The sequence below is a fragment of the Pseudopodoces humilis genome, chromosome 20 (genome assembly GCF_049639895.1).
Source record: "Pseudopodoces humilis isolate 2021_Gansu_Grassland_sample_001 chromosome 20, ASM4963989v1, whole genome shotgun sequence".
In the NCBI taxonomy this organism is placed as follows: domain Eukaryota; kingdom Metazoa; phylum Chordata; class Aves; order Passeriformes; family Paridae; genus Pseudopodoces; species Pseudopodoces humilis.
The window spans coordinates 2,136,060-2,150,202 of NC_142219.1; the positions used below are offsets into that span (position 1 = coordinate 2,136,060).

Genomic DNA, 14,143 nt, shown 5'->3' on the forward strand with positions numbered 1-14,143 from the left:
TTTCAAAGGTGGCTGCACACTCCTTTGGCTCTTCCCTGAGGTTTAACTTTTCCTCCGGGTCCATCCCGCGCTGTCCCGGTGCCCGTGCGCGGCCGACCTGGACCCATTCCCGGCCCATTCCCGACCCATTCCCGGCCCATTCCCGACCCATTCCCGACCCATTCCCGGCCCATTCCCTACCCATTCCCGGCCCATTCCCGGCCCATTCCCGGCCCATTCCCGACCTATTCCCGGCCCATTCCCGACCCATTCCCGACCTATTCCCGGCCCATTCCCGGCCCATTCCCGACCTATTCCCGGCCCATTCCCGACCCATTCCCGGCCCATTCCCGAACTATTCCCGGCCCATTCCCGACCCATTCCCGGCCCATTCCCGACCTATTCCCGGCCCATTCCCGACCTATTCCCGGCCCATTCCCGGCCCATTCCCGACCTATTCCCGGCCCATTCCCGACCTATTCCCGGCCCATTCTCGGCCCATTCCCGGCCCATTCCCGGCCCATTCCCGAACTATTCCCGGCCTATTCCCGAACTATTCCCGGCCCATTCCCGAATTATTCCCGGCCTATTCCCGAACTATTCCCGGCCCATTCCCGAACTATTCCCGAACTATTCCCGGCCCATTCCCACTTTTCCTCACCCGCGGGCCGGCGCTGTGTGCGGGCGGCGGGGGCCCTCTGCTGGCTGCGGGCGGAACTGCGCGCGGGGCCGGCCCCGGAGCGCTCGGGAACGGGATCCGGGATGGGATCGGGGATGTTGGTGACCTGAGCTGGCTTTAAAGAGGGACAATAAACCAACCGGCAGAGCTGGGAAGCTGCAGCACGGACCAAGGAAGGGGTCACGGTCTCTGTGCCTGCCCTTCTCCCGCACTTTGCAGGGGAAGGTCCCCCAGGCAGCTCCCTGGTACAGCCCAGGTAAGGCGTGAGGTGGGGGCTGGAAGGGAACAGCAGCATCCGAGGGACAGACTGGAGGTGCCCAAGGCACAGGGGAAGAACTATTCACCAGCACGAAACACGTTTGGGGCCTGCAGAAAGGACGTAAGAGCAGGGGCCAGAATCCAGCATGCGTTTGTTCCCCGTGTTTCTGAAATAATCCCTTGGAGATCAACGGGGTTTCACATTTTTCCCCATCTGTTCTTAATCTGTTTGCCTGACAGATGCCAAACCACCATACCCAGCATGGAAAAACACAAAACAAAAAAACAAAGCTTTATATCTTCTCTGGTTTTATTCACAAACATTCCCCGGAGCCCGGCACTGTTCGTGCCCCAGGCGTGTGCAGAGTCCCAGGGAGGAACCTGCCCCAGGGACAGATCTGCTGTCAGCAGGGGCTCACAGAAGGCTCAGAGAGTCTGTTCAGGGCACAGTCTGTCTCTGATAGAGCAGCTTTGTGTTTATGCAAACCCGATGACTCCAGTTGGTGATTATCTGCTGCTGGCATCCCTCTGCTGCCAAGAAGCCTCTACCAACATCCCTGTCCTGCTGTTCCAGGCACTGCAGATTTGTAGAGCCTGAGGCAGTCCCAGCCAGGCAGGAGGTGGGCAGAGAGAAGGGAACTGCTTTGCTAAAGGTCACAGAGCAGAAGGAAAACCAGCACCCTGAACCCTGCAAAGGCTCCAGACAATTTGTCAAGCAGCCACTCATCCCAGTGTTATCTCAGAGTCCGTGCCGGCCAAATCTGTCGAGGACATGAGCAACAGCATTTTAATGGTACCCATAAATAGTTTATTTAAGGCTGAGACTTGGTGACTACAGCACTGTCATCATCAGTGCCTGTAATGAACCGTCTCTGATAATAAATAACCCAGGATAACTCCCAACATCAAAAATGTTTCTGTCCTAACTTGCTCCCATCTCTATCCTATCAATCAGAAAGTCTGAGTGTTTGCAACAGCTCATACAGTAAATTGACTTCAGCTTTCTTCTTTCCAAATACCGAAACTGGCTTTTTCCAGGGCACTGCCATGTAATTTACAGCTCTATCACCACCTCCTTAATAGCTGCCAAGTTCTTTGGGGTCCTTTGAAAGTGAACATAATAAAAAGATATGAGCTGAGGCTGACCATGGGTTTCAAGTCTGCAGGTTTCTACGTGCCTCTTTTGGTTTTTTTTCAGCAAGCTGATGGAAACCAATTCTGTATCTTTAAGGCAAGATGAAAAGATTTTAGAATTCCCCTGACTAGTGAGAACAGAGAATTGATACAGCTCTACAGCAGCCAAATGCCAGCACATCTCTACATCACAACTTCACCATTAGCCTCAGCTAAGAGATGGGAGAGATTTCTTTGTGTATCATTTGCTTAATCAATCTGAAACACAACACTGCAGTCTGAAACAGTGACAGTTAAACAGCTGTGCAATTTGTCTGTTGCCCCAAGAATAGAATATTTAGATAAGGTTTGGCTGAGCAAAAAAGAAAGCTGGGAAAAGATTCAGCAGCTCCAACAGGAGAGGGAAAATGGCACTGTCTTGGCCTGTTAGCATCACAGCAAGCCCTGCTCGTTTCAGGCTGCTTCTCACCAGCCCAAGTCTACATTAATTTAATAAATGAAAACATCCTGTGCTTCCCCACTTTGGCAAAGCTAGGATTTGGGGTGAAGGAGATCTCCTTTGCTTACCCTGCATGTTTTGCCAGTATCCCCCAACTCCCTGAAATGTCAAGAGAAAGATCAACAGAGTGAAATGTAATCTCAAAGAGAAACATGATATTTTTTTTAAATGTCCTCACAGCAGCAGTCATAATAAAAATACAAACCTGAGGTTTGTAAAAATCTAGCAATAAAACCACAGACATCTTTACAACTCCCAGATACCCAGTGCTCCTCGGCAGCAAGCGCAAAAACCCTCCCAGACACAAGGAGCAAAACTCTAACTGGGGACCAGGCCTAATTGTTTTACAGCCTGCAAAAAGGAAAAAAAAAAAAAGCCACACATGACACCAATTCGCAGGTCATTACCAGTCACCATCAGGGAAGATAAAATAAACTCCCTTCATTTTCCCTCACCTAGAGACCACAGAGCAGCTGAGTTGTGGGGAGATGGAATGCTGTGCTTACAGGCAGTACGTGGTCTGGGTTTATAAGGCAAGCTCAGATCTTTGTGCTGTTTCCTGGTCATTAAAAGCCCTTTTTAAAAGACAGATTACAGGCATCTCTACTTCCCGAGCTAACAGTGAGCAAATTCTGTTCCAGAGGAATAGAGATCATCTCTCTTAAAATGTGAGGCAGGCCCTCAGGCAATGTAGCTCAGCTTCCCAGTGTGCTCTGGCAGGTTATTTAATATTTCCATGCCTTGAATCTCAGCAAAGGGAATTCTATATTTAGGTATTTTTCCAACCTTAATACTTCTATGATTTCTCCCACTCTTTGTCCAACCAGACTGAAAGCTCTCTTCCCATGGGCACTGCTTATTATGAGGAGGGGATGGAGGACTGTGGCAGCACAGGGCTGTGCAAGGTGATCAGACTCAGTAATGATGGGAAATTATTCAGAGAGGGGGGAAAAAAATTCAGTGTAGGCCAGGTTTAAAAAATCTGGAGTAAACAGCCTCAGCCTAGTACTGTACCACTGTACTGTACCACTGTACTGTACAGCTGTCAAGTCACATTGCAGTAGGTTTCTTGATGCTGATAATTTAATGATTCTTTGGCCCAAGGGTACATCTCCCACTGGTTTTATCACTGACCTGAAAGGCAGCAGTCGTGGTTTGTGTGTAAATGTGTGTGACGAGCGCTAATGTGCGGGAATGGCTCCAGCACATCCAGCGGGCTGACAACAGCCACACGCGTGGGGATGTGGGGTTTGTCCCCTCAACACAGAGGTCAGTGGTTTTTTCCTGATGATCCTTGATAGAATACAGCAGGCAGAGCCTGAGCATGCACATCTAAACCTGTCAGTGATTGCTCGCAGAGTGAAGGCTATATATCTTAATTTTGGGGGGGATTTTGTGGAAGTCTTAACACGTAGATTTCACAGGTTTTCTTTTGCCCGAGGGGGAAAAAAAAAGTCTGTTCTTCTCCTCTTATTTCTAGGCTATTTGCAACTCTTCCTTTTTCCTTTGTGGATTAATTGTCTAAGTTTAGCTGTCTAGCTGAAGAGTTTTCTGAAAGCTGTTCTGGGTCTTAATTACAGCCTTTCTGATTGGAATGAGAACCCTTACTCCCCAGGTTTCTGGGAAAGGCCCATGATATAACTGAAAGGTGGGAACTGCTTTTGCCCTTGTTTGTACAGTCACAGAATTCTGGCTAATGGCCATCTCATGAATTAATGCTGAAAAATAATGGATTTACTAAGAGTCTGGTTGGTAAAGTGAAGATAAGGGAGCTGAGTAAGGGGCTGACGCCTTCTCCCAGCCAGCAATTGTAGCAATGTTTTACGATCAGGGAGTAGGTCAATTCACTTGCACATTTAATGGATGAGATAAGGGCAGCTTGCACTAAATTAGCTTTCTGGGCAATATATGATCCAAGGGATGCAAAACCCTTCTGGCTGCCTGCTGCTGAGGGAGCCAAAGCAAGGCAGAGCCAGAGCAAAGCTATTTGCAGATGATGCTGTCTCCTGCTAAAAACAACTGCTGGTGCTCCTGAGCACCCGGCTGTAAAGTCGTGACCCTAAGGCAAAGCAGGCCAGTGGGGCACAGCTGGGACACAGCTGGGACACAGCTGGCCACGCTCTGCTCAGCACCATTTCCCTGCTGGGAAGCGAGGCTGCAGCTGAGCTGCAGGAAGGATCCGTGTGCTGTGCCCCTCTCCGTGCACAGAGATGCAGCTCACAGCAGCTCTCACCTTCTGCTCCTCCAGCCCCAAATGTCAGGCTGGATTAGGCATCTCCTGGATCCTGACCTGCTTTCTCCTCCTCTGTAGATGTCTGGGCATCAGTTTCAGCACTTGCCATCAGATGTTCCTTGTTCTGCAGCAGGAGGTTTCCTCTGGTACCAGGAGCCTCCCGGCCCAAGTGTTGTGCAAGCAAAGGAGAAACAATAACTAAAACCAGTCTCTGCCATAAGGAGCTGACAGCATCTCCCTTATTCCTCCCAGCTTCTGTAAATAAATCCTTGGTAATGTCACTGTTTCTCGGAGGACGATAAAAGGACCTGTCGTCACTCCCTGCACAGACTTTTCCTGCCATTCACTGAGCTTTCCACTCCCTCTCCCACGCAGGGAGAGGTTTGTTAAAAATTAATTCTCATCTGATGACTGCTAATTATCTTAGAGGCTGTTGGTAAAGTGCAGCAAAGGGACCAGAGACAGCACTCAAGAGGAGCCCTGTGGGAGAAATGCTGGTTTGGATGGTGGCGCTGAGCAGGATCAGGCAGAGAGGATTTTAACTGATGCTCCTCCAGTAGGATGTCGGGCAGCAGAGGGATCACATCACCCACCAGATCTCAATATTATGTTGAGTTTCATCCTGGCTGTTGTTCCCCACCAAGCTCTGGGAAAGGCTCTGCACGATCTTTCCCCTTGCCCTCCCTTGGCTGGAGCTGCTGTGAGCAGGGGATTTGTCCCCCAGCCTGTGAGCTCATGCTCTCAGTGAGGGACAGCCACTCCAGCATGCTGCTCCCCTTCCCCACGGGGTGAATGGGAAGCTAATCCTGGATTCTCATCTCAGCCACGCTGATCTAATTAATAATAACTCTTTTGGCTTTGTAGGGCGGAGGGTGCCTGGATTTAGATCTGCATTACTGGAATCAAAACCAGGCCAGCTGTGCTTGTTGATATTAGAGATGCACAGCAAAGAGGAACAACATCCGTGTGCAGCAACACAGGAGAGGTGATTAAACCTTCCTGCTTCCACCTCTGCTTTTTTAAAAAACAAAAGAAAAATTAGGAGAGAGGCACCTGGAAATCAGAGAGCCAGAAAGAAGCTTTACAGACCACTGCACATCATGACAAAGCTTTTGTGATTTCTGATTTTGGGGGACCACAAACATTGTGAGATTTTACTGCAAAATACTCATATCTGAGAACCTGATGTTTGCATTTTGATGGATTGGGGATTTGAATTTCTGGCTATCTCCAAAGTTTAGAGGTTCAGAGCAATGGGGATCAGAACTTCCTCCAGTTACAGTCACTGAGCTGTAACTGTATTGTACTGCACTCCCCTCTTCAGGATTGTTAAAGAATTTTGCAGATATTAATGACACATAATTACCATGCTCATGTTCCATTTTGAACACGAACAAACTGGGGCACCTCAGTGCTGCTCACCTGGTGAGAGGCAGAGCAGCCTTTCAAAGGATGACAAATTGGGGTGACATTTTTAGGCTGAAACTTCTGAGAACAGAAAATTTCAGAGAAACCAGGGGCACGTGGAAAAAATGCTCAGGGTCTATTTCAGTTTTACTTCCAAATGAATGTATTTTTATCCTTTGGTTTCCTACAGGTTTCCTTACATGGAGTACAGGTACATATTTCTGCTCTATACATGTCACATCTTAAGGCCTGTTAATAAAAAGCACTTCCTTGGAACAACACAGATAGGAGTTTTCCTTCATTTCTGTGCAGTTATTAGGGATCCATACTGAATTTAACATCCTTCTGTTTTTCCCGCCAGGATGATTCAGATGGCAAATGCATTTCTTTTTTGGCACACATTCTAACTGAATCATTTTCCCAGACTAGATTGTCACCTAACAGGATCCTAAATAAAGAGTCCACGTTTTATATAAAAAGCTGGATAGATAAAATGGAAGGGCCTTCCTGCACTGCTGCTGACAGAGCTAAATTTCCCTCTGTACCAGGCTTTTCACTGCTAAACACCCATTTAAAACTGGTCCTCCTTGGTTTTAGCTTTGACTAAGGACTAATGAATTTTCTTTAAAATATTTCCCTCTAGGCTATGTTGTGCTTCCTTTTCCCTGGCTTTAGGAGCTGCAAGGTTCATAAATATTCATCCTCTGTGTCCTCACACACAACAGAATCACCTTGAAGGTAGGTAGGGCCAGCATCTTGATGTTGAATCTGATTTTGGTGAAAGTGTGAAATACTTCCCTGTGCTGTGTATAGTGCATCTTTTGACTAAGAAAATTATCTCTCACTTCTAGAAACTTTATTGGTCTTTTCTATTGGTTGCTTCAAAAAGCCAAGTTTCTGTCTCTTAGTTTTGAAGCCCCTTATAATGAAGTATTTTATTTCCATTGCAAACAGAGAAAAGACACTGCCTCCATAATGCCTGCGTGCATCTGCCAGAGGTAGAATCACAGGTCAGTGATTGTGCTGTGTGCCATCACCTTCAGCATTGATTTGCAAAGAAAATGCAGAGAATATCCAACCATGTAGGGCTGTACAGCCAGAGGCTGTCCTACTGGTGGGTGGCTGAAGGTGACATTTATTCATATATTAATGGAGAAATGACAGTGCAGAGTGAAGGTGCAAGTGCAGAGCAGGACAGGCTGCAGGAATTCCAACCCCACAGCTCTCCTGGGGCTCTGCTGCAGTGGGCTTGGGGGAAACACACACACACATGTGCCAATAGCACAAAACCCCCCCAGACTCCAGGCAGGTTTTCCCCACAGATCCACACACGTGTTGCCGTGATCCTTTGGAGCACACACCACAACTTCTGCTCACAGATGTGTTTCCACCCCCCTCATCCTTCACACCAACACACACGTGCACACACACTGCTCCCAACACACGGACACACCTGGTGCACCTCTGTCCTCACTCCAGCTCGGTCATTCTCAGAAGCTGGTACAGTGCTGTGTTCTGGGTTTGGAATGAGAATGGTGTTGATGACACAATGTTTTGGTTTTTGTTAAGTTCTGTTTATCCTAAATCAAGAACTCTTTTTTTTTCTTTTTTGTGTATCATGCTTTGCCAGTGAGGAGGTTTGCAAAAGAAACTGGGAAGGAGCAAAGCTGGCACAGATGACCTGAACTGGCCAAATTCCACAGCAAAGAACACAATGCCCAGTGGCATAAATGGGGGAGTTACCGGGAATGGGGGCTGATCTGGGCTTGGGAAGGGCCAGTCTGACATCAGCCAGCTGGAAATGAGCAATTGTGCATCATTTGTTTTGGGTGTTTTTCCTTTCCTTATTTATTATCATTATTATCTATCATTATTATTCTATTTCACTTTATTTTCAGTTACTGAACTGTTCGTAACCTACAAGTTTTACCTCTGATTCTCCTCCCCATTCCACCGGGGGGGACAAAGAGAAGGAGTTGCGTGGTGCTTAATTCCCAGCTGGGCTTAAAGCACGGCAGCGTCTCCCGGGAATGCACATTCCCCCACACCTGCCAATTCTCCTCCTCCCCGTCCCTCTCCCAGGTGCGCGTGTCCGCTCGGGCGCGCTCCCGTGCGCGTTCGCCCCGCCCCGCGCGCGGCCCCGGGCGGGCGGGGCCGTGGCGGCCGCGCTGTCCCCGCGTTGCCAGAGCGACGGGCCCGGTGCCGCAGCCGCCCCTGCGCCTGCCCCGCCGCCCCCGGTGCCGGTGCCGCCGCCGCTCAGTGCCGGCCCCTCTCAGTGCCGGCCCCGCGGGGCGCCCGCGGTCCTTCGGGCGGGGCGAGCGGCGGAGCCGGCACGGGCGGAGCAGGTGGGGGGCCGGGCGGGGCGGTGGCTGAGGCGCGGGGACTGCGGCGCGCTCTGCCCCCCGCCCCGGGCCGGCTGAGGGGGCGTCAGCGGCACCGCGACCCCCGGGGCTGGGTGGGGAGCGGGGTAGCGGCATCGCTGCTGAGGCCTTTTTCCGCCTCCCACGAACCCACCGCCCGCCGAGGGACCCTCCCGTGGCGGCGGGCGGGGCTGTGCTGCGCCTTAGGCGGCGGGGCGGCCCCGGGACCTGCGGCGGCTGAGGGGAGATGCTCTGGCGGTGGGGTGCGATCAGCCCCCGAGGGCCGGTCGGAGCCCCCCGAGGGCCGGTCGGAGCCCCCCGAGGGCCGGTCGGAGCCCCCCGAGGGCCGGTCGGAGCCCCCCGAGGGCCGGTCGGAGCCCCCCGGGCCGGGGCGGCCGTTGCGGGGCAGCGAACAGCGCGGCGGGGGCGCGCAGGGCGGCTCCGGGCCGGGCGCTGGCGCTGGACCAAAGCGCTTCCTGCGCGCCCCTGAGAGCATCCAGGGCCCTTTTCTCGCCACTGGAGCACAGGGGATGAAGGGAACACCCTTGTCTTTCCGTATGTGCCGGTTCGGGGGCAAGGACGTGTCGGTGTTTCTATTTGGGATGTGCCCCAGAGCAGGAGAGCGACCGCCCATCGCCTCCCGCCGCTCCCGCCCGCACCCACCGGGACAGGTTTTACACCGCATCCTCCCGCATCCTTCGCAGGCGCCTTTTGCATCGCACCTTTCCACTTTACAAAGTGACAACAGTGTCGTTTTCATGAGCAACACAGGGCCTGCAAAGGGCTGGACAGGGGGATTGTGTTTATTTTGGAGTGGTTAGGGAATAACCTTTTGAGTGGAGGAGGAGGTTTTTCCTTTGGAGGAGAACGCCTGTCATCTGTGGATATGGCAGCAGAGAAGTGCAGGGCGTCTTCAGACATGGAGATGGTTCTAGACGCAGTTTCACTACGCAGGACATGGGGTGGGACAGCAGGGAGGAAGGAGGGGCCCTTCCCGCCCTGGACAGCAGTGGAATGCGCCTGAGCCCACCTTATTAATTTAGTAAAGCTGAAGACAGTGAAGGTAAATGTGAACACAGAAGCTGAGGCAGCCCTGGGGGTGGAATTGTCTGTTTTGATCTGCATTGCAGGTGCATAGGAAGCATCCAGGGTACTTGTTGGCTTTACTTAGATGGTAAGATGCTTACCCTTAAAAAGCTGTATTGAGCTTTTGCAATATCAATTATATTCCTTAATTAAAAAACAAAAGGCAAATGGATGTGACTGTAAACTGTGACTTTTCCCATATAATTTGCTCATTAGTGAAAGCAATTCTGTAGTGCGTTATTATGACTGAGCCTCTGGGAGACTGACATTTATGCTTTTAAGCTGCACATTGCTTTTTGGTTTGACAATTTAAAGCAAGTGCTTTATACACAGATAATGGCTGACTTGTAATATTGTTGATTTTTCAAGCTTCTGGTTGTACTGAGGCTCCAGCAGACATTTTTAGTGAAACAATAAAGATCAGAACGTCACAATAGAGGAAAGTATCAGCTGCTTAAGTGGAAAGGCAGAATATTGGCTAAACTGATGCTAATCACTTGTTTTCATGCTCTTGTACTTCTGCTTAATATATCTGTAAAGTTTCCTTCCTCATCCCCTTAGAAGAAGGTCTCATGACCAGTCCAGGTACTCTAAGTAGCTTCCAGTTCAATAGTTCTTGCAAACTGTAAAACAGCAATAATTTAATTTCTTACATTTGTTTCCTTTACATCAGATCTCAGATATAGCTGCATACTTTCATGGCTTTTAAATTATTTTTTAAAATGTGTTTTGTTACAAAAATCCCACTGTTCCTTAGTGTGCCCTACTTCAAGAAGCTGTAGGTGTTAATGACGATATATTTGTTCATCCAGATTTACCACATTAGTCAGTCCTTTAACTGCAGGAGGCAGAACACAAACTACCCAGTGCTGTTACAGCAGAACGTGGATCATAATGGAAAGTAAAATAAAATATTTATTCAACATTATAAACAGCATAATAGAGGGAGTACAGGTGTAATTTTTAGGCATCTCATTTCTGTTCTGTGACTTAAAAAATAGTGGTTTAAAGTAGCAAAACTATGAAGGATTGTTTTCGTATTGGGTAAAAAGATTACTATTAATCACTACTCAAGTTCATGTTTAACTTTATTTTTCATAGTAAAGTTTAAAAAAGGTAGCAAGTTGTAGTTTATTTCATAGAGAGAACAGACATCTTCATCCTTCTGAAAATTTATAATGCTGAAGAATTTTTTTTTCTGACAAGTGATACTTCCTGTGCATATTTTTGTGTATGTGTCTGTTAGTGACTAAAAGTGATGAGTTTAGTTGAGCAGCACTTTCCTAAAAATTCAGCAGTCAAAGTAACTTGAGGAGGGGGAAAATCTGGGTGTGGGACACAGGTTTTTTCTTATTGCTGGTTTGGAAAGCACAGGCACCACAAGGAAAATGTAAGGATGTTGGTGCTGGAGAAGGACAGTCCTGACAGGGCTGTGACAGTCCCACAGCACAGACACAGCTCTGATGGGCTGCTGCAATGATCCAGTTGTGTCTCAGCACTCCCAGAAGGGTCTGGCAGAGCCCGATCCTGCCTGGGAACAGCCTCCAGTCCTGGAGCTGAGGTGGGAGGGTGCCCTTATTCAGGCACAAACCTTACCAGCACGGCTCTGCCTTCCTCTGCTGAGACAAACCCTCACCTCTGTTCTTGTATGAGCAGGTGAAGATGGCAAATAGTTCATTGAGTGGAGCTGAGTGGAAGTGTTAACCCTGGTTACCACCTTCCCTCACCTCTGCTGCCTCCCCTTTACCTGTCTGGCTGTAGGATCATCGATGGATGTGGGCCTGATTCTTCTCTGTGCTCATTTTTAAGTGATGTAAAAAATATCTTCCTCTAAAGCAGGATGTCCTGCAGTGTGATAATGGGTGTCAGTCTATCTCCATGGGAGCAGTGAATGATTTTGTTTAATCATGTTTTGTCGTAATCTACCAGCTCATTTCTCCTGGTGATGTTAAAGACTATGGTACTATAAATAGGAACAACAAATTTATTTACTGCTAGGCATAAGAGGCATGATAAAATATTGCTGAAACTGATGTTTTCAGAGTGTATTGAAACTTCTGCAAGCTGTTCGTTTGAGTGGTTTTAAATAATCATTGAAAAAAAGGCTTTTCTTTGGGTTGCTATTTATTTCCTGCTATTAGGGAGCGTGTTTGTTCTCATTTTACTCCAAGGAAACCTTTGGTTTGTATTTAAAATGTTAAAATACATTGCTGCTTGTTGGTTTTAATTATTCGATTGAGAGAGATGAGGTTTAAAATCAGTGTTATTTACAAACAGTGCTGGACTGAAAACTGTTAAATGTCATGGCTTCTCCATGAACAGAATGGTAGCTGTCTCCAGAAAGGCTGAAAAAATGCCAGGGAACAGTAGCTCCCTGTAATCCGAGTCGGTGCCCGGAGGGAGGGCACAAAAGGCAGGGCAGATCGCATTTCTGTGGAGCAGAGGTGTCGGGAAGAGTCCATCTGTGAGAAAAAGCCGTGGGAATGATGTCAGAACCGGCAGGTTCGCTTTGTAATTGAAGTGTTGAAGCTGCTTGTTTCCTTTCTAGCCTCAGGAAAGCTTGATTTAAGCTGTGTAGCTGTACAGTCTCAGTTTGAGGTACCTGGGTTATGTAAGGAAAGGGTACAAAGCACCTCCGTTTGTTTTGACATCCTATTTAACACCAAAAAAATCTTGCTTAAGAAAGGACTTGGACATAGGTCATCACCACTACCAGATTTCCTTCATCAGCAGCTCTCAAAAGCTTTAGCAAAGAGGAGACCAATTTTTGTGTGTTTGATTGTAATTGCTGTTCTAAAATAATAAAAATCGATACCTTATGAAACAGCATCACAGAGTGCATTAGAGAAAAGCATCTCCTCAGCCTATTACACTTGTCTGGAAATAGTTGTACACTTCTGTAGAGTTGCTTTATAATAGCTACTCTCTGTAAATTATCTCTCAGGACAGATTTATTTAACTTGCTGTAAGGCTTCAGTGCCTTCTTCCATGTTTCACAAATATTCCTGGTAACCTCTGAAAAATCATCATTTCTGCAGCTCATGCAGTAGGAGCTCAAGTGAGTGCCTGGAGCTGGTGCTGCTGCAGGAAACAGTTCTGCCTGTACCACCCCCCTGACCTGCTTACAGATTCTATTTTTTATTTTTCCTTTTTTTCACCTTCCCCAGGCATCTACAGTGCTGCAAAGTGAACCCACCACTTGAAAACAGTCAGTGGGAAAACGGGTTTGTTTTTTCAGCTGCACCAGTTCCCTGACCTGGTTCACTGAATGACCAGGAAGGTGATTCTGGAGCATTTCAGGAATGCAGCACTAAGTTCTTGCTCGGTGTATATGAGTGGGATGGGTGAGACAAAGTCATGTCTGGGCTGGACAGTGAAATGTCTGTGTGGTGATGGGTTTTTGTCGAGTTTGAGAGCAGGAAAAGACCCAAAAGCCAAGTTGGTTATGTGAAACCAGCTTAGTAATTCTTTCAGTTTGTGTTTCAGCAGGCTTCAGAAAGGGCAAATTTTTATATTGCACAAATATATTTTCTTTTATTTCTGGTGCAATTCACACATTCTCCATCATAGAGGACAAAATTAAAAGAGGGTATGCAGTGTTCATGAGTATGTAATCTGTGAAAAAACCCCATGACTATTCTGTAGTATAGTGTGATTTCTAAGCATGAATTTGGAGTTACACTTAACAGATCCTTGTACCAAAAACCACCCACAGCTCACCTTACTAACTAAAGTCCTGATTCAGCTTTAACTGAAGCTGGAGAACTTTCTTAATGACTTTGGGAAAAAATAGAATGAGGCTCAGGTTTATGTGTAACATTGATACTGTGCTAGTCTGGGAGAACTGAATATTAATTTTCTTGTCATTCTTCTGACAAAATAACTTGGTTTACTAGAAAGACTGACATGTCTTTGCAGTATTGTGATGCCTGGTTGTGACTGGGGTGCAGTTTGCATTCTGTGGCTCTGCTAGAGGTTATATTAAAATAACAAACTGGTTTATCCTCAGAATGAAGGGGTGAATAAAATAGAGGAGTCATTCTTTAGGAGCATGTGCTAGAGCACAGAAGAGAAGCAACTTGTTCCTCTACATGATGATGTAGTCTTGTTTGTGAGGGCTTTTATTGTCACTTCATCATTGCTAAAGGGGCTCTTTTGAAGTAGTCAGTGTCATTTAGGTAATAGTTCTTTGTCTCCCTAAGGTGAATTAGGCTCAAATTAGGTAATTTTCAAAGCTTCCTGCCAGAGTAAGCTATTTGTTCCTGACAGCTGTACAGCCATAGCTGTGCATACCCTGGTATTGGTGATAATAACTGTGTCTGTATGAAATGCTACTGCAGGACCATTTGATTTGGTTCTCTAATAGTGTCTGTCACAGTAGTGATTTTAACATCTGATTCCTCTGAATCTTCCCATGTGACAGTTCTGGGATTGGGTGGTCTCAAGGACAGAGAAAACAGCACATGAACTATTCCAGTCAGTGCTCCTGACTCCAGGTAGACAGGCAG

The 14,143-nt window shown here is 47.7% G+C and overlaps 1 protein-coding gene across 4 annotated transcripts in view; it reads left to right on the forward strand.

The window, feature by feature from the left end:
- Positions 1 to 14,143, forward strand: part of CCDC92 (coiled-coil domain containing 92) — a 100,310-nt gene that overhangs the window by 77,538 nt on the left and 8,629 nt on the right. The window contains exon 1 of one of the 4 annotated variants that reach the window (XM_005524228.3): positions 8,432 to 8,534. The exons of the other annotated variants lie outside the window; for them this stretch is intronic. The gene's annotated coding sequence lies outside the window, so the exon portion shown is untranslated. Of the gene's footprint in view, positions 1 to 8,431; positions 8,535 to 14,143 lie in introns of those variants that run through there. 4 annotated transcript variants of the gene reach the window in all.